At 36.6% G+C, this 25,878-nt stretch overlaps 1 protein-coding gene and 1 long non-coding RNA gene across 2 annotated transcripts in view; one reads left to right on the top strand and one right to left on the bottom strand.

The window, feature by feature from the left end:
* Positions 1-25,878, top strand: part of PTPRD (protein tyrosine phosphatase receptor type D) — a 1,977,099-nt gene that overhangs the window by 1,346,841 nt on the left and 604,380 nt on the right. Inside the window, exon 10 of the mRNA XM_084898455.1 lies at positions 3,898-3,936. The gene's annotated coding sequence lies outside the window, so the exon portion shown is untranslated. The remainder of the gene's footprint in view (positions 1-3,897; positions 3,937-25,878) is intronic.
* Positions 1-25,878, bottom strand: part of LOC311629901 — a 1,265,484-nt gene that overhangs the window by 1,196,137 nt on the left and 43,469 nt on the right. The gene's annotated exons all lie outside the window — the stretch shown is intronic.

The raw sequence follows: 25,878 nt of genomic DNA, 5'->3' as shown, positions 1-25,878 counted from the left end.
GCAGGGGAGGGTAGTTAGGGGCTACCAGGCCAGCAGGGGAGGGCAGTTAGGGGTGACAAATCTGGCAGGGGAGGAAAATTAGAGGTGACTAGACCAGCCGAAAAGGGCTATTGGGAGTGATCAGGCCAGCAGGAAGGGCAATTAGGGGCTATCAGGCTGGCAGGGGAGCAGTTAGGGGTGACTGGGCCTGCAGGGGAAGGCAGTTGGAGGCAATCAGGCCTGCAAGGGAGGGAAGTTAGGGGTTACCAGGCCAGCAGGGGAGGGTAGTTAGGGGCTACCAGGCCAGCAGGGGAGGGCAGTTAGGGGTGACAAATCTGGCAGGGGAGGAAAATTAGAGGTGACTAGACCAGCCGAAAAGGGCTATTGGGAGTGATCAGGCCAGCAGGAAGGGCAATTAGGGGCTATCAGGCTGGCAGGGGAGCAGTTAGGCATCAATCAGGCTGGCAGGGGACTGGTTAGGGGCAATGAAGCAGGCAGGCAGGCGAATGGTTGGGAGCCAGCAGTCCTTGATTGTGATAGGGATGTCCCAGGTTGGACAGGGTGCGGGGTGGGCTGAGGGACACACACCATGCATGAATTTCATGTGCTGGGTCTCTAGTTATTTTTATAAAAAGGAAAATATAAAGTTACAAAAATATGATTAATGATTTAATCTTTATCATAACTAGATAAATAAATGAGCAATATCACAGAGAGCAGAGGGGAAAAAAGGTAAATTAAAAAATTATGAAAGCAAATATAAAGACAGGAATGGGAGAGATGGAAGAACTGTATTAAGGACTGTATTTCAGTCCAAGCAATGCACCATAAGCAGGTAGTATACCCTTCATTTTTACTGTGTATACCAAAATTCATGGTCAGCAAATTGTACAAAGTTTTAAAAATTCCATGTTTCTTTCATTTATTATTTTCATCAACATCTGAAAAGTTTATATTATTTCTTCCCAGGCCTCATTAATAACTTGAAAAATTCTAAATGAAATAAAATACAGTATACAAATTAAAATCACTACCAGGTACCATCATTAAATATGTTGTTTCATTATTATTGTATTCCAGTCTCTGGTACTCTGCACTGTACAAAGCATTTTTGTGTATTTTATCCCATTTATTCTCATCCAAACCCTTGGAAGTTCTTTGTATCATTTCCATTTTAAAGATGAACAAACAAAAATCTATCAAGGTTACATAACTCCCCAACATCTGGGATAGGCTCAAAGTGAATGCAAACTAACAAAACTAGCTTTTACCATGTATTCTTCTCAACCTAAGCTTTACTATAAAGAATACCATTCTTACCAGCCATGACATTTCTATGTTTTATTCTCCTTCTGTAATCATAAATTATAACTTCAACATTATTTGCTCTATTTCTATGATTGATCACAATGAGGATGTAAAAGCTGTTGATTACAGATTATCACACTACAGAATTTCCAGATACTTTCAGCAAATCATATCACAGATTTTCCCACATTTCATGTACATGCTGTCAGGTTCTGCAAATTATTTTGATTTCTTTTTTCTTTTTTTTCAAATTTTAGCACAGCTCTATTTTTCACTTCTAAATGAATTTAAAAAGAATGTATGAAACAGTCCTCACTAGTCTTGCTCAGTGGATAGAGCGTGGGCCTGTGGACTGAAGGGTCCTGGGTTCAATTCTGATCAAGGGCACATGCCCAGGTTGCAGGCCCTGTCCCCAGTAGGGGGCATGCAGGAGGCAGCCAATCAATGATTCTCTGTCACCATTGATGATTCTATCTCTCTCTCCCTCTCCCTTTTTTCTCTGAAATCAACAAACATATATAATTCTAAAAAAAAAACATTTTTAAAAAGTATGCATGAAACAAAATATATATCAAGGTTATTTTAGGAGATGTACATTAGGTGAGGTGATTATAAAATTATAAACATGTATTATATAAATCATTAAACACTTAAGAGCTTTTAAGGATGATGTCAAGATTAAACTGGGGGCAGCAGAGTAGTAGGTAAATTTACTAAAATATTATAGTTTTGTGTCCTATCCAGATTGTAGAATTGAAAACATAAATTTTAGAAAGTAGCCTCTAAGGAGTATAAGAAGTAATTCGCTTCTTGTCACAGAACTTTTTTCACCCTCATTCTGGTTCTTCAGGGGAGGGAGGAGGTAAGTCGTTATCTAAGCAGATAAGCCCTCTAGCATCTGGACCCTGGGATCCTGCTTGTCTTCCCATGCAATGGCATTTGCCTCCACTTCCTGAAAGCCTCCCACTTTCATCTACATGCTGGTCACACGCAAAAGTGTCTTTGGAGCTCAAACGTTTCCACTTAGCTTTAGAAACCTTTACCAAGTTAACATTGTCATTTGGCTGTCTCACAGGCATTTCACAAATAACTTGTCAAGGTGTAACTCTTCTTATTCTCCTTGAATTTTAGTGTTTCCTTTCTTCGTTATCTCAGGAAATGGCAGCACTGTGCATCCAGTTGCTCAAACCAAAAACCTGCCATCACCCTTGATTCCTTAACTGTGTCCTACCTTCATAGGCAGTGTCCCAGCAAGCCTTTTCTTTGTTCCTACTAACTCTGTCCTGAATCAACCCAACATCTTTTACCTCCACTGCCCATAGGGTAGTCCGAGCCTCCTTACAGAATTCCATCTCCACTTCCAAGCACCTTCGCCACAAATGGCCTTCACACAACATTCCAGATATTATTTTTAAAACAAAAGTTACAATAACAACTTCCATTTCTTTTCCAATGTGTTAGCCATTGATTTTACCCCCTCCAATAAGTACATATCTCACAAGCTTCCATTTCTTCTTTTTAGAGCTTTAAGGTGTAGTTGACATATGCTGTGCATGTTAATGCACACAACTTGATGAGTTTTGACGTTTGTGCATACCTGTAAAGCCATCGCCACAATCAAGATAATGAATATATCCATCAACTCAAAAAAATGTGTTATGGCTTTCTGATACCTCCCTCCTCACTTCCTTACCTATGTCTACAGATAACTACAAATCTGCTTTATGTCTCTTAAAATCACATGACATTTTCCAGAAATGTACTGAAGTGTATTCATACTTCCCTTTCATTAAACTACTCACAGAGAGTCTAATTGATTTCTTTAGTTTCACTCTTACAAAAAGAAAACAAAAACAGGTGAGCACATTTAATGCAAATCATTGGGAAAATACCAGCATGGTTGTCCAGTTATTGAAATGGCTTGTGAAACTTCTGAAATATGGCCGCACTTTCATGAACTTGTATCTTTTTTACTTTAATAAAAATATATTAATAATACACTTCAGTTTTTAATTAAAATCTCAATAAGCCTTTGCCTCCATTCAGTGTTGAAATTCAGATTTCTCTCTCTATTTTTTTTTTTTTTTTAACATTATCATCTTGGTTTGAGAGATTGTATTTTGCTAGAGAACCAGTGATGTTCGTTAAAGTAACCGCGTGGGCTCTGTGTGTGTTTACCAAAGAACTAAATCTTAACAATGTAAGAAATTCCTTACAATGCAAGGGATACATCATAATCTAAGAATTGTTCAAAGACTTTTCTAACAGAATTTTTTTAAATTTAATATTTGATGATTAAATATAACTTATTTCAGAGTATAAATACTTCTGATTATGAAGAATGTTAAATTAATATTCTGAACTGTCATTTTTCTTCCCAGAATAATATAGCATGTTTTTGTTTCTTTTGATTTAAGAAAGAAACATTTTAAGTGGCTTTTTACAACAGTCATCATGAAGGGAACTGCCAAAATACAATTAATTTCACTTCTCTTTGGAATTTGACATTTTCCATAGCTGAGGAATATAAACATACATCACCTAAATGAGCAGTATTTTAATAGCATCATTTTTACAACTTTTTAACTATTGTCACATTTCTTCATTTAGGGAGACGTGTGGTGAACAACTGTGGGATCTAAAGAACAGGTAGGATTCAAAGCATGCTTAAGTTTTTGTTGTTAATCTTTGAAATTTTCTTTGTTTTGTTACTGAATAGTATTTTTTAGTACTATAGGTTGTAGCCTCCGAGAAAAGTATTAGCAGTTTTATTATGGAGCACGAGGAACAAAGAGAACTTCTAACACTTTCAGGTTATTCAGAAGCTTTAAAAACCCACATGAATGTTCTGTATATGGTAGATGAGGTAGAGACATTATAGATGGATTAAAATTTCAAGCTCAAAGAAATGAGTATGTTTTTATGGTCAAGAGTAATTATGAATCCATAGCATAAACTTCTTAAACATTTTTTCTTTATTGATTAAGGTATTACATATATGTCCTTACCACCACCACCCCCCCCACCATTGCCCTCTACCCCCCACTCATGCCCTCATCCCGACAATGGTGTCTCTGTCCATTGGTTAGCCTTATATACATGCATACAAGTCCTTTGGTTGATCTCCCTTCCTTACTCTCACCCTCCCCTACCTTCCCTCTGAGGTTTGATGGTCTGATAGATGCTTCTCTGTCTCTGGATCTGTTTTTATTCATCACTTTATATTGTTGATTATCTTGCATAAATGAGTGGGAACATGTGATATTTATCTTTCTCTGACTGGCTTATTTCGCTTAGCATAATGCATCGCATAAACTTTTACAAGTTATTATTATTATTTTTTTTTACAAAACATATATTGCTATAGTAGTCTTATTCTTACCTCATTAGAATAAGTCAGTGAATGGTTGATTTTAATGCCCCAAACCTACCTCATGTAAAGCCATGATTCAGCACCTGAGAGTTTGGGCAATGTCAGATCCACCCCAATACTGGAATGAGATGGGTTGGGTCGATGAGGGGGCAGCCATCAGTTAATGGAGTAAGAAAGGAAACTGACATTTTTTCTATCCCAAAAAATAAATGATAAAGTTCAGCAAGATAACATTCCTTTTATTAGCATGAAAATAAGAGTAAGTAAAAATTCATTTGTAGCATAGCTTGGAAACTGTGCTTTATGTTTATGGTTGTTGCTGTTGTTCATTGTTTTTCTGGTGAGTATTATGGTCTCTTGCCTCTCAACAACTGACATATCTTGGGGAAAATATTTTGGTAATTTATGGTCCACCATTAAAAAAGCTATCGCAAATATTATTTTTCATAACTGTAGAGCAGAGTTCAATGGTGGGAGAGTAGAGAGTGTCCTTCACTCTGAATCCAAAATCCTGGGTGAAATCCCAACACCACCCTTAAAATCCAACCTAATCACCTCAATGGTTTCATTTTCAAAGGAGTCAGATTCTACCTATGCACAGGATTGCTATGGCATTTGAACAAGTTATCATTCTGAAAGTATTTGGAACTTGCATTAGTAAATGACATAACCGGTGAGACTTGGGATCTAGTTCCCTAGAGTTTTCTTTTTTTTTTTTTTAAAAAAAAAAGTTATATATATATATTTGATATCAGAGAGGAAGGGAGAGGGAAAGAGAAACATCAATGATGAGAAAGAACCATTGATCAGCTGCCTCCTGCACGCCCTCTACTGGGAGGTCAAGCCCACAACCCAGGCATGTGCCTTTGACCTGAATCAAACCTGGGACTTTTCAGTCCACAGGCTAATGCTCTATCCACTGAGCAACCAGCTAGGGCACCCTCCTCCCCATCCCCACCAGAGCTTTCTGTCTGAAATCCTATGAGCCACACAAGTGAATTTGTAAGGATTGTTGTAGATATTTGCATTTGTAATTCAACTTTATAATTTAAAAAATGTATTTTGATGGTAAATCAACTTACCATTTTAAAAGCTTTAGTCATCACTTTCTGGTCCTATGACTGGAGTTCAGAAAAATCCTTTAGCCTCATAAAAACCTCCATCTGCCTTCTGATGCCTTACATTCCTCAAACAGGATAAAGCTCGGGCCCTCTCCTCTATTTCAAAATATGATTTTTAAATCAATCATGTAAAGAATATCTGATTGCCCCTATTTCCATGTGAATTCTTAGGAAAGATGAGCACATGACTAGGATAACCTGTTAGGAAAGGAGAGGAGCTGGAATTGGGGCCCACACTCTTTCCACAGCTCATGTACATCACAAAGCATCCTGCTACCTTCCTTACTGAGATACAATATTTTCTTAAAGATATTTCTAGAAATATTATCACAGTTATTTTATCCACAATGGTGTAGACAGAATATTTGATGGAGAAGAAGAGGGGGAGCAAAACTGATTGCTAGTTCCAAGGTGGGTGAGAACAGTTGAACAGTAAGTAATAAGACAGTTGCCCTAACTCAGTGTGGTGCCTTGGAAAAACTCTGTGGGGAGGCGTAAATCAGCACTCAAAAAATCATACAACTCTTTCCTGCTTGGTCAGTTGACAGCAGAGTCAGCCTCACGTCCTCTTGCAAGTGCCTTTAAAATCCAGTTCATCTACATTTCCATGATAACATAGCAGACAAGTCCCATATCCTTTCTATGATGACATAGCAGATAGGTCCTATATTTCTCTCTACTTGTTGGAATTTTCCTCCTCCTTAACAAAACCAAAAAATCCTCTTTTCTGTACGCTCCTGCTTTCCTAATGTTGGTGTGAAATCTGTGGTTCCTCTGAGTATACATGCTGAAGTCAGGGAAGAGGATAATTATTATATCCAAATGCACATTGAACATTCCTTTAGAGACACCACCCTCTTGAATTTCTATAAGGAAAAAAAAATCTGTTGGAAAAATAAAAATGAAGCTCCTACATGCTTGGTTAATTATTTAATTTAAAAAATAATTGTTTGTAATTAACTCTATTAAAGTAAACCTGTTTCTTTAGACAATTTATCCTAAATAGACTATTGAACAAAATTTAGAAAATAATAATTTTCTTTCACCTCCTACACCCAGACACACACACACATACACACACACACACAAACTTACACATATGTAAACACAGATTATAACAAGGTCTCTTCCCCTTTTCAATAAAATATTTATATGTTTTTTAGAATAAGTAATGTTGAAAAAGTGATTTTGGAGAAAATTTTAAATGATTGAGCCTCAAATGTGTTATGACATTCTGAATGGTAAATAATCTATGCCTATCAAACACTGCACTTTTAGTCTTCATCTCACTTCATAAACAAGAGGCTGACTGTGTTTTAGAAATATGCTTTCATTGTGCTGATACCACAGTATAGATTTCTCTTTCCTCAAATTGTCTCCACTCTAAACATACTGCTTGATAAAGATGACAGTAAAGTTAACTTGATTGCAAGGTAGCTGTATTGTTATCACCATAGATAAACACACTTATTTTCTCATTGGAGTATTCCTGGTAAGGCATTTCCGGGTAAGTATCATGCTTTCTTCTGAGTTGATTATGATCTTATTCACTCTAAGTAATCATATAGGTATCCCTTTTTTAAGGCTAGATTTAAAGCATAGAAAAGTTCAGAGGGAAAAGGTAAGCTACTGGATGGTATTTTTCAGGACATGATTAGAAACAGGATGTTCTTATTGAGAAATATTTGGAGTCTCACACAAAAGCAGGAATCTAAATTGTGCAACATAAGCACATTGGCATAGATTGTGAAAACTTAGTGTTATCTTGGGATCACGGGGAAGTTTTATTTACAATACCAACTTCACTCATGAAACTCAAATAAATGCTTCCAGAAAGAAATGAGGTAATAGCAATGAGCCAAACAGTTGTTTATTTTGCATGGCTACCTCTATATTTCCAAGGAGAATTATTGTTCCCCGCTGAATCTTACGGAGAGCTTACAATCCACTTGCTATAGAAAAATGTTCATTATCTACAACAAGTACTTACTATGAGGATCAGATGGCACCAAGAGGGCAAAAGTGCAGCAGCCAAGAAGAGTTCATGGGTCAGGAATCACTGAGTGCAATCTCATTGTTTGGCTGGTTAAACTACAAGATGCATCAGAAAGGATTCCTGTTACCTAGAAAAGCTGGCTTCCACATTGACCCCTTCAGACCACTAGAGTGCATGCCATGCCCTTTTGTGAAGAGAGGAAGCATTGAATTAGTTTGGCCCCATCACTATCACTAGGAAAAAAACCATGGTGGATGCATCCCAGTGCCGTTACACCAGGATAGTCCCTGAATTTTGATGTCATTTTCGGGAATCTGCTCAAGGCAGAGTTGGTCCTTCCTGCAGTGCCCATATATTTCTAACCATGCAATAGTATTAATACTTGGATTTTCTAAACTCTCTTTCTATATATTTACATTTTGGGGGGAAAAATGTCTGTATTTTTTACAGGATAGGGGGTTAACTGGCTCCAGTGCTGCCTACAATGTAGCAGGGAAGAGAAGAAAAGAAGGCTTGTTGCTTGTGCCCTTTAGGGCAGGAAGAAAACCATTATTGGTTACCAGTAAGCATGAACAATTACAAACAAAGAAGTGAGAAAGCGTCCTTCCATCATTGAAGACTCTTATTGTTAGTTCTGTCTTTGAGTGGTTGCTTCTTTGCCAGCATTAATATCAATGATAGAACACAACGGTGATGTGCAGTGCTATGGGTTATCCCCGCGGTACATTTATTGTCCCCATCACCTTGACAGTGGTTTCCAAGATTAATTCAAGTGTCAGTGGCCCCATATATTAATTATTGCTGCAGAAGCTCTTCACAAAACATCAGAGTTTTTTTTTTTAATTCTAATTTATTTATTCACAAACAGTTGTTACGTTTTTACTCTCTAGATGTTGCTATACAAGTAAATTAAAAAAAAAAACAAAACCTTTATTGTTGAAAGTATTACAAATCCTTTCCTCCCCCATAAGACATCAAAGTTTAGCCACTCTTTTGTCATTTTGATGGGAAGTCTCTAAAGCCTCAGAAATTGAAAACAAATAAGCACACAGAACTGACTGGAGTTTTCAAATATCAATGCACTGAGGGTTTTTTTTAAATTAGCATATGCACTATCTGAATTCCTCCTTTTTATTTTTTTAAATTTTCTTTATTCATTAAGGTATCACATATTTGTCCTCATCCCCCCCATCTCCATCCCAAACCCCTTCCCATGTATGCCCCCATTCCCCTGTTGAGAGTGACCACTGGTTAGGCTCATATGCATGCACACAACTCTTTTGCTTGATCTCTTAATGGAAGATTAATTAATTTAAACAATAATATATATAGTCATCATTGCCAGACTTGATATGAGGTGATAAATGTTGGATCTGATTTTCCTTTCTAAGGAAGGTTTTCTTTCCTATTTCCGTGAGGGACACAATTCTAATCACAGTTTCTGAGAATGAGTTTGTGGAAATGGGTCTGAAATAGGGGATAGACATTTGCTTATCTTGCTTAGGTCCAAAGAGTCAAAGGAGGCTCTTAGATGAGCCCACAGTGGTTAGGGCCATTGCACTGATGCAGGTAAACCTGGATCTTATGGCCAACCCCTAGGCTTGCACCGTTCAGGTTTGCAGAGATGCGCTGTATTTGGCTGGGTTGAGGGTAGGGGGGTTAGTTAGGTGGCCAGGCACCACAGCTTGTCCTCAGGGAACATTAACTCCTATTCTTTCTGCCTCTGTTAGTATGATTTGTTGTTTTTGCTTCATTCAAGACATCAGGCAGTCAAAACACTTTGCTGAAAAAATTTCTCTGAGAGAGTGACCCGCCGCCTAATAGATATTTGACACAGCAGATATTTGGCAATATAGGACAGTGGACAGTGAGTGCAAAGACAAGTCACACTGCACCTTCAGCAGCAGCACATAGACTAAAATTGGAACCACACAGAGAAGGTGAGCATAGCAAAAGCAAGTCACAGATTTCCTTTTAGCATTGCTGAGTTTTGTAAAATTTTGTGAAGTTTCACTCTTCTACCTGATGTTACAGGATGTAATGGCAAAGAAAAACCCTCCCATGCAGATAATGGTGGTTCCTGGTCCTGGATGGCAGAACGACAAACACACGTACCTATGATACCACACTTGAATGGATGGAGATTAACAAAAATTCCAATAGTGTGTAAATATGCCTTGTCCTAATACCAGCTTAAAGTAGAATAATCACTTCACATTGTAACTAGCTTACCCATCTCTCTGTGTGAAAGGAAAGCATCTTGCCTTGTTTGATGTGTTTAGCCATGAATATTAGAAACAAACTCCCCTAACTGCCCTGAGTAGTCATCTCAAATACGGTGAATGACACTTGGCCCATGGTACTCACTCTGTATGTGCTGGGCAGGTGTATTGGTCTTCTGTGCCATGGAACAAATGGCCACAAATTCAGCGGCTAACATAACAATAATGTATTCGCTCACAGTCTCTATGGATGGGCAGAGGCGCTCCCTACTTGGATCTTCTGCAAGGATGCAGTCGGTATGTCAGCCAGGGCTTGGTTTTCTTCTGGAGGCTCCACTGGAAATGGACTCCCTTCCCTCACTAAGGTTGTTGGTAGACTTCATTTCCTTGTGACTGCTAAGAGCAAGGGATCGGCTTCTTACTGTCTTTTCGCTGGAGGCCTCTCTCTGTTCCTAGAAACTGTCTGAAGATCATTTCCCCATGGCTCTCTCTGCAAGTCCTCTCATAACCTGGCACCATACTTTTTTAAAGCCAGCAAGGGAGAAATAGAGCCTTTGGCACCAGTCTGATAGCAAGATATCAGGGGAGTGAAATCCTATCACCTTTGCCAAATACTATTGGTTAGAAGCATGTCACAGGTCCTGTCCAAGCTCACGGGGACATTTTATGAGAGGAGGGGAGCCTGAGGACCACCTTAAAGTCATCTGCCAAATAGTTATCATCATACAAAACAATATCAGGGGCAGTCCTGAAATCCCAACTTTGAAGGAGAATTTAAAATCACAATAGAGGAGGGGGAAATAGTTAGTTTGGCCTTACTAAAGAAAATGTAAAATAGCTGTTGAGTTGTCACTACACTAGATTTGTGAAAACACCATATTTATAGCATTTCCTATTATAAGAGGCAGAATCTCAGGCCATAGGAATGCATTTTTTAAATTTTTTTATTTTATTATTATTTTCCCATAGGAATGCATTTTTAGCGATTCTGACAAAGAATAGCTTGTGGACCTCTTTCTAAGCTGAGTGCTCTCTGAATTTCCAGGCTTTGAGTAACAGTTTGTTCTTAATGCACATCTCATTTGCCTGCTTTTATTTGGCCTGTAACAACCACAGAGGTGATTATACACTGTGTAATTATATGTTGCAGTTAATACCATTTTACCATCTATTTATCCATAGGCCTGTTTTCTCACATCAGCACTTAATTCTATAATATTTAACCCAAAAGCTCCAGGCTTACAAGTCTTCCAGGATGTGAAAATAATAGACAAATTATAAGTTATTCCTCGAGGGAACAGTGTATTGGGACATGTGAGACCACGTAGTACTGGAACAGCCTCAGCTGGTGATCCCTAAAGAACTCCCACCTGCACATCTTCCTGGGATTCAAAAGCAGATACGATTTTTGAGTGCCCCTGCAGACCATAATTGCCACTTTCTACGTAAGAGCAGTAATCTCCAAGTTAACCAGGATACACACTTTACAGAAATTTATAACTGGGGCAATCTGAGTTATGAGCATTCTACATATGAACCCTAATTCAAGGGAGATTTTTTCCCACACCAAGACAATAAACAAAAAAGTTTTATTCATATTGTCTTGTTAGGGACACCTTATTTGTCTGTCATATAATGAACATGTGACATTTTCAGCCCACTACTAACCCTCCTCACATGTAACAGCAATCATGTGACAATCCAATGTGTGTGTGTCAGTTGGGACCATGTCAGTTGGGAACACTTAAAAAGGGTTGAAGAGGGTTTAATAAAATGATTATTCACAGACAGGCAGGGTTTACCTCAAGCAGATTTTTTAAAATTCTTGATTTTTAATTGATGCTGTTTTCCATTTTTAAGTGATTTTAATTAGCCTTCATTTCCATAACTTTGAATTAGAACTATCAGCCAGAGGTCAGTAATAGTGCAATGGCTTACCAGGAAATACTGTCTCTTTAGTTTTTTTCTATAAAAGGGATCATCTGTGTTTATCTGGTTGGTTCCCTTTATTTGACTGGATAAACTTGTTTCTATGGAACAAAGACTTGAATTCTATCTATAATTTTTTATACTGCCTGAATAATTCTAAAATGCAGATTTTTGTGTGTCTCATCCCTGCTTGTGTAAAGACAGTTGAGAAAATATTCTGGAAAAATTATCAAAAAGAAAAAGTGATGGTTTTAAGAAAATATTGTTTTAATGAGGAAATTAATTTAAGATATTCAATATCTGACTAAAATAACTTCCAAAAAGGGAGACCATATAAAATCTAAAGAATGAAAATAACAAAGATATAACAAAACAAGGAATTTAATGTTTTTTTGTGAATGGAATCTTTCATCTATGTCTAGCCTTATCTCTCTACCCTACTCCCACTTATGCTTTTGTACCACTGAATTTATCATATTGCTATGCTTTTGTACCACTGAATCTATCATATTGCTTCCCCAAAGGTTGGCTTCTTTATGGTACCATCACTTGTATATGTGTCTCCTTCAGTTAGCCCCATGGTACTCTAAATGATTTCTAATAGCCCTTATCATGCTCTATTATCATAACGTATTTATATGTCTGTACTTTCCAAATTCTGGAGAAGAATTTGAAGGTAGGTAATTTGTCTAGTTTTTCTTTGTATTGCCAGTGGATTATCTGTAATAGACTTAAAGTTAATATTTATGAACAAAGGAATTAAACCACACACAAAACTTGAGAGGTCTATAATAATGTTTTTCAATGTAGCTGCAAGAATTTATTGAGACTTTATCAACCATAAAGGTGTCAACTTAATAATTATTTTTAATGTTATTTATTGATTTGAGAGAGGAAAGGAGAGAGAAATATCAATTTGTTGTTCTACTTATTTATGCAGTCATCGGTTGATTGTTGTATAATGCCTTGATTAGGGATCAAACCCACAACCTTGGTGTACTGGGACAATTATTTAACCAACTGAGCTACCTGGCCAGAGCCTATTAATTCTTATTACAGTCAGAATGGTCTGAATAAGGAAATGAGTAAACAATTGAGTCACTTTATAGGAATTGTATCTCCCCCCCCCCCCCCCCCCAGTTCAAAATCAGAGAGATGATATCATTGTCTGGTCGAATCTCTAACTTTGGTAGTTTTCTAGATTTCAATGATGTATTTTCTAATCACCTATGTGCCAGTAGCTTAAATAATTGTGGCATGTATTAATCCACTCGTGCCAATCTGAAAAACCTAGAACACTTTAGGATTTGAACTTGTCAAATGGATGGACATAAAGGAGAGTGCTTAATGCTGAAAAGAAGATGGTGGATAGTTTTCTAGGTTTCATATTCTCTAGAATATGCTTAGATCATTAATTCCCTTCCCATATAGCTACCCTGTTTCCCCGAAAATAAGACAGTGTCTTATATTAATTTTTTTCTCCCAAAGTTTTGCCAGGTCTTATTTTCAGGGGATATCTTATCTTTCCATGTGCTAGGTCTTATTTTCGGAGGATGTCTTATCTTCAGGGAAACACGGTAGGAGCCACTTCTCCCCACTTTCCACCAGAGACCAGTGGTATAAAACTGATTCAGATACACTGAATTCAAATCAAGGATATCAAAACAAAAAAGACTGGGGATGAGGCACTAGTCAGAAATCATGAAAATTAAGCTCAAATATCCTCCCTAGACACCAACCACCAACTCCTAGTGTATCAGAACAAGGATGAAAATGGAATATTCTTTGGAAACACATAATGTTCCTTGAGAAAACATCCACTTAAAACTATATATAGAGGTTTTTACTCCAAAGTAAAACAATATCATTACCCATCACTTTGTCATAAAGCCTCCAAACACATACCTATTGACACATAACTTCCCATAGGAGCTTCTTATGGCATCGCTCAGATAGTCAAGGATGAGCAAATAGATGAGGAACAATTTCAACATAAAAAAAAATAACAAAACAAAGATACAAATCATTAAAAAATAACAATTAGATAAAAATTAAAGGATCCTGGATATTTATAATATTATAGGAGATAGCAAAAATACAAAAGGAGAGGTAAAAGACATAGTTGAGAAAATGTCCTGGAAAAATATCAAAAAGAAAAAGTGATGGTTGATAAGAAAATATTATTTTAATGAGGAAATTAATTCAAGATATGCAATACCTGACTAAAATAACTTCCAAAAAGGGAGACCATATAAAAATCTAAAGAATAAAAATACTGGTACTAAAAGACATGATTCTCCAAATTAGAAGGATCCAATGACTGTTTAACATATGGATTTTTAAAAAGAGTTACTGTGTTATCCTGCCTGGTGTGGCTCAGTTGATTGACCATTATATCATGCACCAAGAGGACACCAGTTCTCTCTCTCTCTCTCTCTCTCTCTCTCTCTCTCTCTCTCTCTCTCTCTCTCTCTCTATCTATCTTTCTCTCTCTCTCTTTCTCTCCCTCCCTCCCTCCCTCCCTCCTTTTCTTCCTCCCTTCTTCTTTCCCTCCCTCCCTCCCTCCCTCTTTCTTCCTCTCTCTCCCTTTCCATTCCTCTCTCTCTCAAATAGACCAAAACATATTTCTTTAAAAAAAAAAAAAGACCTCCTATGATGTATAGCATGGAAACATTACAGAACAAACAAGTTAAAGATTATAAACCCATGGAATAGAATAAAGGCAGTGAGAGGGCAGTGGTGATCACAGGTCAGATACTGAGGAATGGGAATAAAAATGGCATCATAGTTCTCAACACAACATTTAAAATTAGGAAGCTAAAAGGCAAGAAACTTTCAAACTTCTAGAGAGAAAAGGATTTCCACTTAGAATCCTATATCCATTCAAACTATTAATAAAGTGTGAGGCTGTAATAAAAATAATTTCAGACAGGCAAAATACTTTAAGAATTACTGCCTATCATAAGAAACAACTGAAGGACATGCTTAAGCAACACTTAGCAATTAATGACATAGAACAAAACAAAGATCAAATAACAGGCCAAACACAGGAAAGAGGTGAAAGGAAGCCCCAATAAAATAGTTCTAGGTTGACATCTAAAGCAGCAGGTTCAGATTAGAGTAGGAGGGGAAAGCACGGATATCTTTGAGAGTTCATGGAAAGTGTGTAGCCATTTCTGAATGTTTAGAAAGAAATATTGATAGGTTTGTGTTAGGTCTATTGGAACTTTTTTAGGAATAAGATAAGGCCATGCACATAAAGTAAGTTTTTAAAATTAGTCAGGACTTGTTCAAAGGAAGATAAATTTTTATTATGATCACATTCTTTTCTCTTAGATTTTATTTGGAGGATGATGAAGATTATACTATCCTTGTTCCTCCTCCAGCCTGAGCTATCTTAGGAGCTGACAGTTAAAATAAAACAACCTGATGAGGAAAACAAAATCAAATGGTTGAGGATGGAAGGTTAAAGCTGAAAAGATCTATTGGACTTTAATTTCAATATTTTCCTAAGACACATTACCTTATATTTCTATGTATACCTCTAATTTCAACCTTACCCACAGTTTGAACTAAAAAATTAGTTTATCTTTTTATTTATTTTTCCCTAATGATTATGGGTTGGAACACATGCTCTCTTAAGCTTATGCTTTAAAATAACAATGAAGTCAGAAAAGTTTACCATTAGATAAACTGACTTGTTCTTGCTATGAATAGATAAATCATTAAATGTTACAAGTAGTCAGTCATCTTCTTCTACCTTGAAGAAGGGCAGAGGAAGAGAAAGCCATTAGATTTACTTGTCTATTTACCTTTTTGTGCTAAATGTAAATTTTACCAACCAATCTTACAAACATTTAATTCCCTCCCTTTTTTTCTTATATACAAATACTATCTTATTAAATAGAAATATTTTGCTATAGAAAAGAAAATTCATATTGAAAAAAGTCTTCAGGGTCATTAAAAGATTTAAACAATTAATTGTACCATTGACTCCTTACTGTGATAAAGTATAAAACTTTTTTCTTTAAATATCAGGAAAATGGAATTAAAATATAAGTATTGCTCCCTAAAATTAATGATAAGACCAGTAGGCAGATGCTTACAGAATATCTTTTCCCAATTTCAGGGTAGAAATAGCAGGTAGATTATGTGAATAAATATGGTAATTGAAACCTAATGGGAATTGCAAATTTAGAGTTTCAATCTCCATTTTAACAAGAAGAAGCCACTTACAGAGAAAGAACTCTGGGGATCAGTGACTCTTCAGAATAGCACTAGCCTTTAAAATTGAATTCATAAATACCAAGAGGATGGATGACTCTTGCTTTGTCTATTTCCAAACATAGAATTTCTTTTTAAAATCATACGTTTTGTTCATTTTTGAGAACATGAACTATAAGGACATGAAGAAGAGAGGAGGAGGATTCAAATTTATAAATTATGCATCATTTTATTTACTCTCATAGCCTTTCTATTGGAGGAGGACCTAGAATGATAGATTCAGACATTAATGTTGAAAATCATATTACAATGTCAGTTGGATGCACCTCCATTCTTTCTTTTGACAGCTAAATTCATGTGCTTCAGACATGAAAGTGAAAGAAGTCTTGGTTGAATTAGTTGCACTATGCTTCATTCTTAAACCAGACAGCAGCCATCTTAGAGCTCATTGATGGAGATTAAAAATTATTTAATTTATGAGGAGGATAAAAAAGTCCAGGTTATTCACATAGAAGTCCCAAAAAGTTCTCTGGTAAAGGAAATTTCAGAGTCCTATATTTCCCAGATAATCATTGAATGAATAGTTTTATTTTTCTACAGCGAGGACTTCAGCTTACTGAAGCTATTTAACTGATCTAGAATATTAGCTCAGCCACTGAACAATTAGAAGTAAGAATATATCTGCCAGACATACCCAATTATGATAACTCTTGATTTACTCCTTTAAGAAGAAAAAGTGTCTCTCACTTAAGAAAGTCATGGTTATTGCCAGTGAAGCTTGCTAAAATGTATTAAAGAATAATAAAGTGAACTTTATTAAAATGCACCCTTGGGAGCAATCCCATCATCCTCTATAACTGAGAGAGCAGAAATTGTCTACTGGTCCTTCTTATACTTAGCTCTTTATAGATGACTTTTTACCAAAATGATTGGGGGAGTGTAACTGCAGTCACCTTTTGAAATGATCTATAATGTTGGGTGGCTCACTCCGGATACAGATTAATTTTACACCTCCTTGTTTTGTTCATCCATTATTTTAGGCATGATCTTAACTTATGAGAATTATAAATTTATTATTTCAATACATGATATTAATCATTAGGCACCATTCAGGTGCCATTCACAAGCTACTTTCATATACAAATGTTATTTCTTGGATTCACAACAGCCAAGCAAAGTAGTTGCCATTTTTAATCTTCACTTTATAGAGAGAAAATTGGGACTCACACCAAATCTTCCATTTCTTCTGTATTGTTTAAAATGTTTAGGAATGAACTAAGAAGATAGAAAGTGGTCAACACATATTCTTAGTTGGCTTATTATTAAAGTCTACTCGTTAGTTGAACTTGCATTATTTTAATAAATGGAAACAGACTATGTCATGTAGCCATGACAGAACTATTTGGATCTTTCCTCCTGGATATCCATTCAAAATATATGCACTGGACGGTACAAAGAGTGTGTCTAATGAAGGAGTGAATGATTCCAGCAAATGTGCTATGGTCTCTAACGAGTTTAACACCTGGCAGATAGGCAAATGGCACTGAAAATGAGCTCATTTTTGGCTTCCTTATGCCCTATTCAATTGAACAAAACATGCATTTAAAATAAGTCCATATTCTTTTGTCTTACATGCACACGTGTTTTGAATCTGAACTATGGCTCAGTCAGTGCACTTAGAGAGAGTAATTTCATTAGCCTGTTCCTCTCTTTTTGCTCTACCAAGAGATGAGTTTTATGGGTTTCAGGGGAGGTTTTATTTTCAACCCTACCTCTTGTACATGGGCAGTTTCACCTTCTGTCTCCTAATTTGCAATGTGGTTATATCATCCAAACATAAATTTCTTTTCTCCCTAGCACTTTTTCACCTTTCAAAAATGGGAATGAACCATATGACTAAAGAATGTCAGGAAGGGAAACATTTGGGAAGAATTAAATGGGATGCAGTCATTCCGGATCTCGATCATCTTATCCAACAAGAGCCAAGTAAGAGAACAGCCACAGAGAGTTATGTGCCAAAAGTTTAGAATTCCAGAGTGTTTAGAACAGAAAGGTGATTTAAAATTGTCATGGTTATATAGCCCCAACAAGACTCATATTGAGATGGTTTGAATGTAAGAGATTAGATGAGGAAATAAGATTTTTATTTTATATAATTTATTTAAAGTATTTCATGTAGAGCCTGGAGATATTTCAAAGCTTTTGTAACATACTCTAAAATTGTAAAATGGACTATAGTAACTTGGACAGTTCCTAATCACAAATCACACAGATAAGAATAATATTAAATGCCAAAACATATCATTTGGAAACTTTTAGTTGACCTTAAATTCTATTAAAGAAAAAAAACAACAACTATGGTGTATAAACGGTCAGAATCCATAAGAACACAACATTTCTCTAAAGGGGAAATAGAAAGAGCATGTATACCCAGCATTTGTCTTTGCAATGCAGCAAATAACTGATGGCATGATGGTACCATTCTGGTGGGGGGTCTATTTAAAGGTACAGTGGCCCTAAGGCCAGGAAGTGGATAGCTTATTTGAAAGGTTACAAAATAGCCTGGAAGTTTGTTATTGATTTATTGTTTTGTGCCTACATGTTATAATGTGATTAGGCATTTCAAGATTGTGATTTTTCTGATTTTGCCTTTAGAGATAAATCATTAATAATTGTGGTAAGACAAGTGTTTTACTAGCTATTGAAGACCCATTCCAGAATACATGCTGGTTAAGGAAATCTAGTTAAGGAATTTCAGTTGAAAAGAGCAATTAGACAACCAACTTGTTTTATTGGAGACATCAAAGCCAAGTTCTGTCTGTTGTCACACCTTACCACTAAAAAGAACCCACACTAGAGTTGAGTAGATGACTCTTCAGTTGACCATAGCACTCAAACACTTGGATCCAGTTGACAATCACCACCATGGGACCAGTCATAGCTTAGATATCTTCCCTTAAAGTGTTTACTTCCCCAAATCATAGTCAAAATATATTTATATCAACTGTCCACAGTTCCTTTCGATGTTTCTCTTTGTGCACTGGGCCCCTCGTATTTCAATAATAGTCACAGTTGGGAGATCTAAATACAGTCACCTAATGTATTCTGAAGACACAATGATCCAGTGTTTTGATGAATTAGCTCTTCAGGAGTAAAAAACATTTAATGATTTCTTTAGTTTAAATACTTTTACTGTGACTGATTTCTAGCCATGGCCCCACTCACAAAATTCCTAAATATTTGCCAACAGGCTTTTATAAATCAGTAAGAGTTTGGTCAAACATATCACTGAAAGTAACATTGAGAATCAAAGGGGGAATGTTGCTCAGGCAGCCTTCTGTGCACATAGCGCATTTTGGTGGCCCTTCCTTGATGGGGTGCAAGCAACATCTTCAATGTCTTAGGAAAAGCCTGTTAAACAGGAACAGCTGCAAGTCCTAATATGAGTAGGCAGTTAACCAAATTACCAAGACATGGATTTGGACATGAAAAAAGCAGAAGCACAGTATCAAATTAAAGCCAAAAAGTCAATTGTTGAGCTCTGGTTGAGTTGGTTGGAGCATCATCCCATACACCAAAAGGTTGCAGTATCAATTCCTGATCCGGCTGTGTATGGGAGGCAACCAATCAAAGTTTCTCTCTTCTCTCTCTCCCTCTTTCTAATTAATTTTTTAAATTAAATTATTGAAATTAAAAATGAAATAATTCTCACTATACATAAAATATTAAGTAGTACAAATTAGACCTCAAAGGTGTGGAAAATTCTGTTTATAAAGATACACTTTTTACTATAAATTTCCAACTTCTTTAGGCATATAATTAATTATAGAAGGACCAGGCATAATTTCCAAAAATGGCAAGAGTAAGTTTATATAATAGAATAATTAATTTTACTTTTCACTGTTATGGATGTAGTCACCCTTTAAATTTTGCTTCTGCAAATCAATCTCTAGTATGAGCTGACTAATTAATGACTTCATCATTACTTGGCTTTCATTCAATCATTTCAACATTAATTTATACATAGGAATTATTAACATGCTTTAGTTCCTCATTAACATTAAAATCTGTAAATACTATTTTTTTCTGAAAACCTTGTGGTAAATATATTTTTTAATATATTTTATTGATTTCTTTACAGAGAGGAAGGGAGAGAGATAGAGAGCTAGAAACCTCGATGAGAGAGAAACATCGACCAGCTGCCTCTTGCATACCCGCTACTGGGGATGTGCCTGCAACCAATGTATAATACATGCCCCTGACCGGAATCGAACCTGGAACCTTTCAGTCCGCAGACAGACACTACCACTGAGCCAAACCGGTTTTGGCAATATTTTTTTTTATATTAAACATTTTGTTTCTCCTTTTACCATGCTACTTCCTTGTTAACTTGAAGGGACTAAATATTCTATCTTCTCTATATAATATATTATATCATATTTTATAAATCAAGCTTTGTTCATACTCTTTAGAAAGCAAGGGAAAACTCTAGTTTTGATCATGAGAGTACTTTTATTAGCATTCCAGAATGTTGTGTTAAAAGGGGCTTGAACTCCCCCCCTACCAAACACACACGGAATTCTAGTAGTAGAAATCTGTTAATGCTTGGCAGAAATAAGCTGGACAGAAACCAGACAGGTACTTATGAAGGAGAACAATTCTGAAAGGGATGTAAGGAACAGAAGAAGAAAACTTTCTCTTTATACTCAGGATGACATGAGGTATAAAGTCGTATGAAAGAGTGGATTTTAGAAGGCAGCGAGTTAGATATCTGAAGTAGCAGAGTTTATATTTCAAAAGTTCATGTATGAATCATTCATTTAGAACTCATTAGGGTGTTTTTCCACAATAGCAATGCAGTTCAAGACACTAGTCCAAAAATCCCATCAAAGTTCTAAAATGGTTCTGAAATCAAACTGATGGAATCTCTGAGCCCTGTATACCCCTAACTTCTCCTAAATCTCAGATGTGTGAACCCTGATCCAGAGCTTTTAGTGTTGAATCTGAAGAAGCCTCATAGTTTCATTTATCTTAAAGTGCTGGGATAAAAGAGGCAAGAAATTGTTGTCAGAGCAAACTTCCTGATTTGCAAAAACAGTGTTATGTTGGAGTCCCACATCCTAATGACATTTCTATGACTTGCTAGTTAAGTAACCTTGTACAAGGCACTCTGTTTTTCTTAATTTCAGTTTCTTGAAATATAAAAGAGGAAAGTTACAAATTCACAGTAGGCTCCAACCTTCCACCCCTTCCTCCCCTGGCTCCAGGTGGAATGTAAGTTCCAGAGATGTAGGGATCTTGTCTGTCCTGCTGATCGCTGCACCCTCATGACCCACGAGAGTGTTTTGCTTATAGTTTGTGAGGCATTTCTGCTGATTATGTTACTGGATAGATGCATGAATCGGAAGTGCCTCATAAAGAAAAGATGCTCTTTCATGTTAATTCTTTTGTCTTTTTTTTCTATAATGAATGGCTTTTAAATGGGTATTAGCAAAAGTACTGGGGAGCAGGATAACTGTGGCTGTTCTTTGTATGTGTCATTTGTTAGCAGTCTTCACTGGAATGGTTTATATGGCAAATTACATCTCACCTGCAGTGGGGACATCTCCTGTGGCCTGTCCGTTGTGAATATGCTTCTGGCCAAAGATCCCCCAACTTATTTCTCACAGTTTGGTTTCTGTGAGACCATCACTCTGCTTGGAATAGAGCAGCTATTTTCAACCTTTTTTATCTCATAGCACACGTGAATTAGTTAATAAAATACTGTGGCACACCAAAAGATAGGTATAATTTTGATTCACTCACACTGCATGGCTATTGTTGTATTGGCTCTTGTCATTTTTTATTGGACAACCTAAGGGAAAAGAGGTCAGTGCCCCTGACTAAAGAGTCAGCTATTGCATGTTTTCAAAATTCTTGCGGCACACCGTTTGGAAATCCCTGGTATATCCCTCAGGTTAATACACGCATGCTGGTATGCTCACTCTACTTAGCGAGGTTTAATTTGGTGTGTGTTTAGTAGTCAGATTTGATAATAGCCATCTAAGGTGGAATTTATCAATTATGCTGAAATGTTTGTTTTTAAAATGTCAGGTGTCCAGATGGCAAAATGGCAAGGGGGGTCATTAAAAAATGCTGAGACAAACAGAATCTTAATAAATAAATTATCTTCCTAGTTGTGGAGGTCCATAGCAAAGGTGAGTTAAAGAAAAAAAAGAAAAGATTAATAGGTTGAAGCTTCATAAAGTTAGGTGGAAACAAGCATCTTGAGGTGAAGCACAATATAACTTTACCTTTATGAATTTATATTTTCCCATTTCTATGTCTCTTCTCTCCATTTCTACCTGCCTATCTTTATCCAGGAATTATGCCCTCCCATCTTGTACATTAAAATGGCTTTTCAAAAGAGAGGATTTACGTTAGTGAAGAAGTCAAACAATTGTGCTCTTGCTATTTGCAGTTTATCAAATTATTTTCCTTCAACTGCCAGGGTTCCACCTCCTTGTTTCCCTCCACATGGCTTGAGCTACAAACTTTGAACATCAAAATAGGAATCTACAACATTTCTCAAAATTAACAAGATTATTTTGAGCATATTTTTTTGTTTGTTTCTGTAGAATCTATACATCCTGGTTTTGTGAGCAGAGGAATATCAATTGCATAGGACTGTCAAAATACTCCCAGCCATGTTAACACATCAGGAGAGGAAATAATACTGTGGATCATTTATTTTTATATTCAACTTTTACTTATAATAGAGAAAAATCAAAAGGCAGCTTAAATGCTTAAATCAGAGAATTGTTTGCCAGTGACAATTCATCCAAATGATGATATTTTACAACTATTAAGCCTTTTTTGTTGCTGTTGTTAATCCTAGCCCAAGGATATTTTCCCATTGATTTTTAGAGAGAGTGGAAGGGATGGGGGAGAAACAGAATAAAACATTGATGTGAGAGAGACACATCAATTGACTGCCTCCCAGAGGCACCCCAGCCTGAGCCAGGGATGGGGCCTGCAAGTGAGGAAGATGTCCTAGACAGGAATCAAACCAGAGACCCTTCAGTCTGCTGGCCAACACTCTACCCACTGAACCAGCCTGGCTAGGGCAGCTATTCAGCCTTTTCTTTTTTTATTTTTCTTCTTTTTTTTTATTAAGGTATTATATGTGTACATATCTTACCATTGCCCCCCCCCCCATCCCATACATGCCCTCACCCCCCAGAGTTTTGTGTCCATTGGTTATGCTTATATGCATGCATACAAGTCCTTCGGTTGATCTCTTATCTCCTCCACATCTCCCTAACCTTCCCGCTGTAATTTGACAGTCTGTTGCTTCTCTGTAGTTATTCAGCCTTTTAAAAAAGAAGGAAATGAGGAAAGAAATGAGAATCAGATATAAAACTAGAGAAGACTCTTGGAAGATTTTTTTAATGTCTTATTTTAGTTAGATTTGTATAAATTTCATACATAAAATTCACCCTTTCTTAGTGCACATTCTGAATATTGACAGACATGCATAGTCCTGGAACCACTGCCTCCACCAAGATATAAAACAACGGCATCACTCCCCAGATCGCCTCCTGCCTCTTCCTAGTCATGGCCTCCCTCCACCTGTATCCTCTGTCAACAACTGCTTGTTCTCGGTGGTTTTCCCTTTCCCAGAATGCCATAGCAATGCAGTCATGCAGTATGTAGCCTTTTGTGTCTGGCCTCTGTCACTTAACATAATGCAGTTGAGATCCAACAATACAATTGCGTGTCTCAAGAGTTTGTCTTTATTTTTTAACTTAGTAGTATTTTATGCATGCATATGTCACAGTTCATTTATCCATTCGCCGGTTAAAATCTTCTGGGTTGTTTGCAGTTTGGGGTGATTTGAATTATAGCTGGTGTAATATTTCAGTATAATTTTTTTATGAAAACATGTTCTCTTTTCTCTTGGGTAAACACTCAGAAGTGCAGGAGTAGAATAGTTGATTTGCATGTTAAGTGTATGTTTAACTTTATAAGAAGTTGCCAACTGTTTTCCAAACTGGCTGCATTCTTGAATTCCTTCAGTCATACTTGATGGTTCAAGTATTTCCATATCTTCACGAGCAGTTGGTATTGTCCATTAGTTTTTCTTTTCTCTTTAATTTTAGCCATTCTGAGAGGAATATCGTGTTATTTCCCTTGTTATCAATTATTAACCAATAAAATGTATGGAACCCATGTCTAGAAACACATGTTTAATTAAAGAAAGATATATTGCTGTTTTTTGTTTGTTTGTTTTGGGGAGGGCTCTCTGTAATGTCATACTGCATCAGTTTTTCTCTCTCCACTCTTGAGAATGGGTTTGTAGCATTCATAGCATTGTAATAAATAAATTAGTGTTATGCATCCTAGAGGGAATTTCTTAGGAGCCAGTATATAGCACAACAAAACCTAAAACTTCTGTGATTAGTTCTGCTTTGATTCTCCGGTAAGAAAACAGAAGTCAGTAGCACCTTCTGTGTTAGTGGCATCAGATTTTGACTCTGTGAATATTCTGGGTATTTATGATACGTTACGGAAGCACCATCTTCAATAATACTCATCCAAGAGAGTGAACGGAGGTGTCAAATCACGTGTTGAGTTGAAGAATAGCTTGACCTACTGTGGAATTTTTCAAACATCCCCTTAAGTAGAGAGAATAATGAAAATCATTTTCCCACAGGAAGGATCAACATGATTGGTGTATGGCCAAACTTTGTTTCTTATTCCAACATGAGGGTGGGGAGGATATAATCTCTTTACAGCATATTTTAGACATGATAAGATTTCACTTGTAAATATATCTTTGTGTGTCTCTAACAGATCATGGCTTTTATTTAGCATAACAATGCCATTATCACACCTAATAAAACAGCATAAATTATTTAACATTATCAAGTGCCTAGTCCATGTTCAAATTTCCCTGCCAAGATTTGGTTGTTATGCCTGTTAAGTCTCTTAAGTTTCCCCTACTTTTTAAAATGCTACGCACTGCCCTAACTGTTTTAGCTCAGTAGATAGAGCATCAGCCTATAGACTGAAAGGTCCCAGGTTCGATTCCGGTCAAGGGCATGTACCTTGGTTGCAGGCATGTTTCCAGTGGGGAGTGTGAAAGAGGCAGCTGATCAATGTTTCTCTCTCATGGATGTTTCTCACCCTCTATCTTTCTCCCTTCCTCTCTGTAAAATAAATCAATAAAATATATTTTTAAAAATTAAAATGCTACACATTTATTAAAGAATATTGTATATCTCCATATAGAATTTCTCTCATAACATCCCTGTGGTTTTGTTAAAATGTTTCTCTACCTTGTGTTTCCTCTATCTGATAGTCAGATGTAGAGGCTTTCTTAGTTACTTTAAATATTTATAAGGAAGATAGGAGGGCTGATTTGGAGAGATTGAAATCACACCATTATCGCCATCTTCCCCCAATGCAGCAGAATACTTGCAAGGTGTTCCCTTTAACTTAATTTCAAACCGTGGGATGGGAGTAGAGCACCCGAAGGTATTTTCTGTTGCATATAAGATGACCACCAAGTCGTTAACTTGATATTGCACAGTCCAGTGCTACCTTTCCACGCTCACCTCTCAGTGTTATCCAGCATCACTCTTACTTATCCCTTTGCCTTGCCTTCTCTCATTACATCTCAGTATTGAAGAAGCTAATTTGTTCGTCTTCAACATCTGCTCACTACTCTGTTCTGATCTTTGA

Source organism: Pipistrellus hanaki (genome assembly GCF_964339955.1).
Source record: "Pipistrellus hanaki genome assembly, chromosome: 11".
Classification (NCBI taxonomy): Eukaryota; Metazoa; Chordata; class Mammalia; order Chiroptera; family Vespertilionidae; genus Pipistrellus; species Pipistrellus hanaki.
Note: the sequence above shows the minus strand (reverse complement) of the source record. Positions and strands in the feature narration are given on the sequence as shown.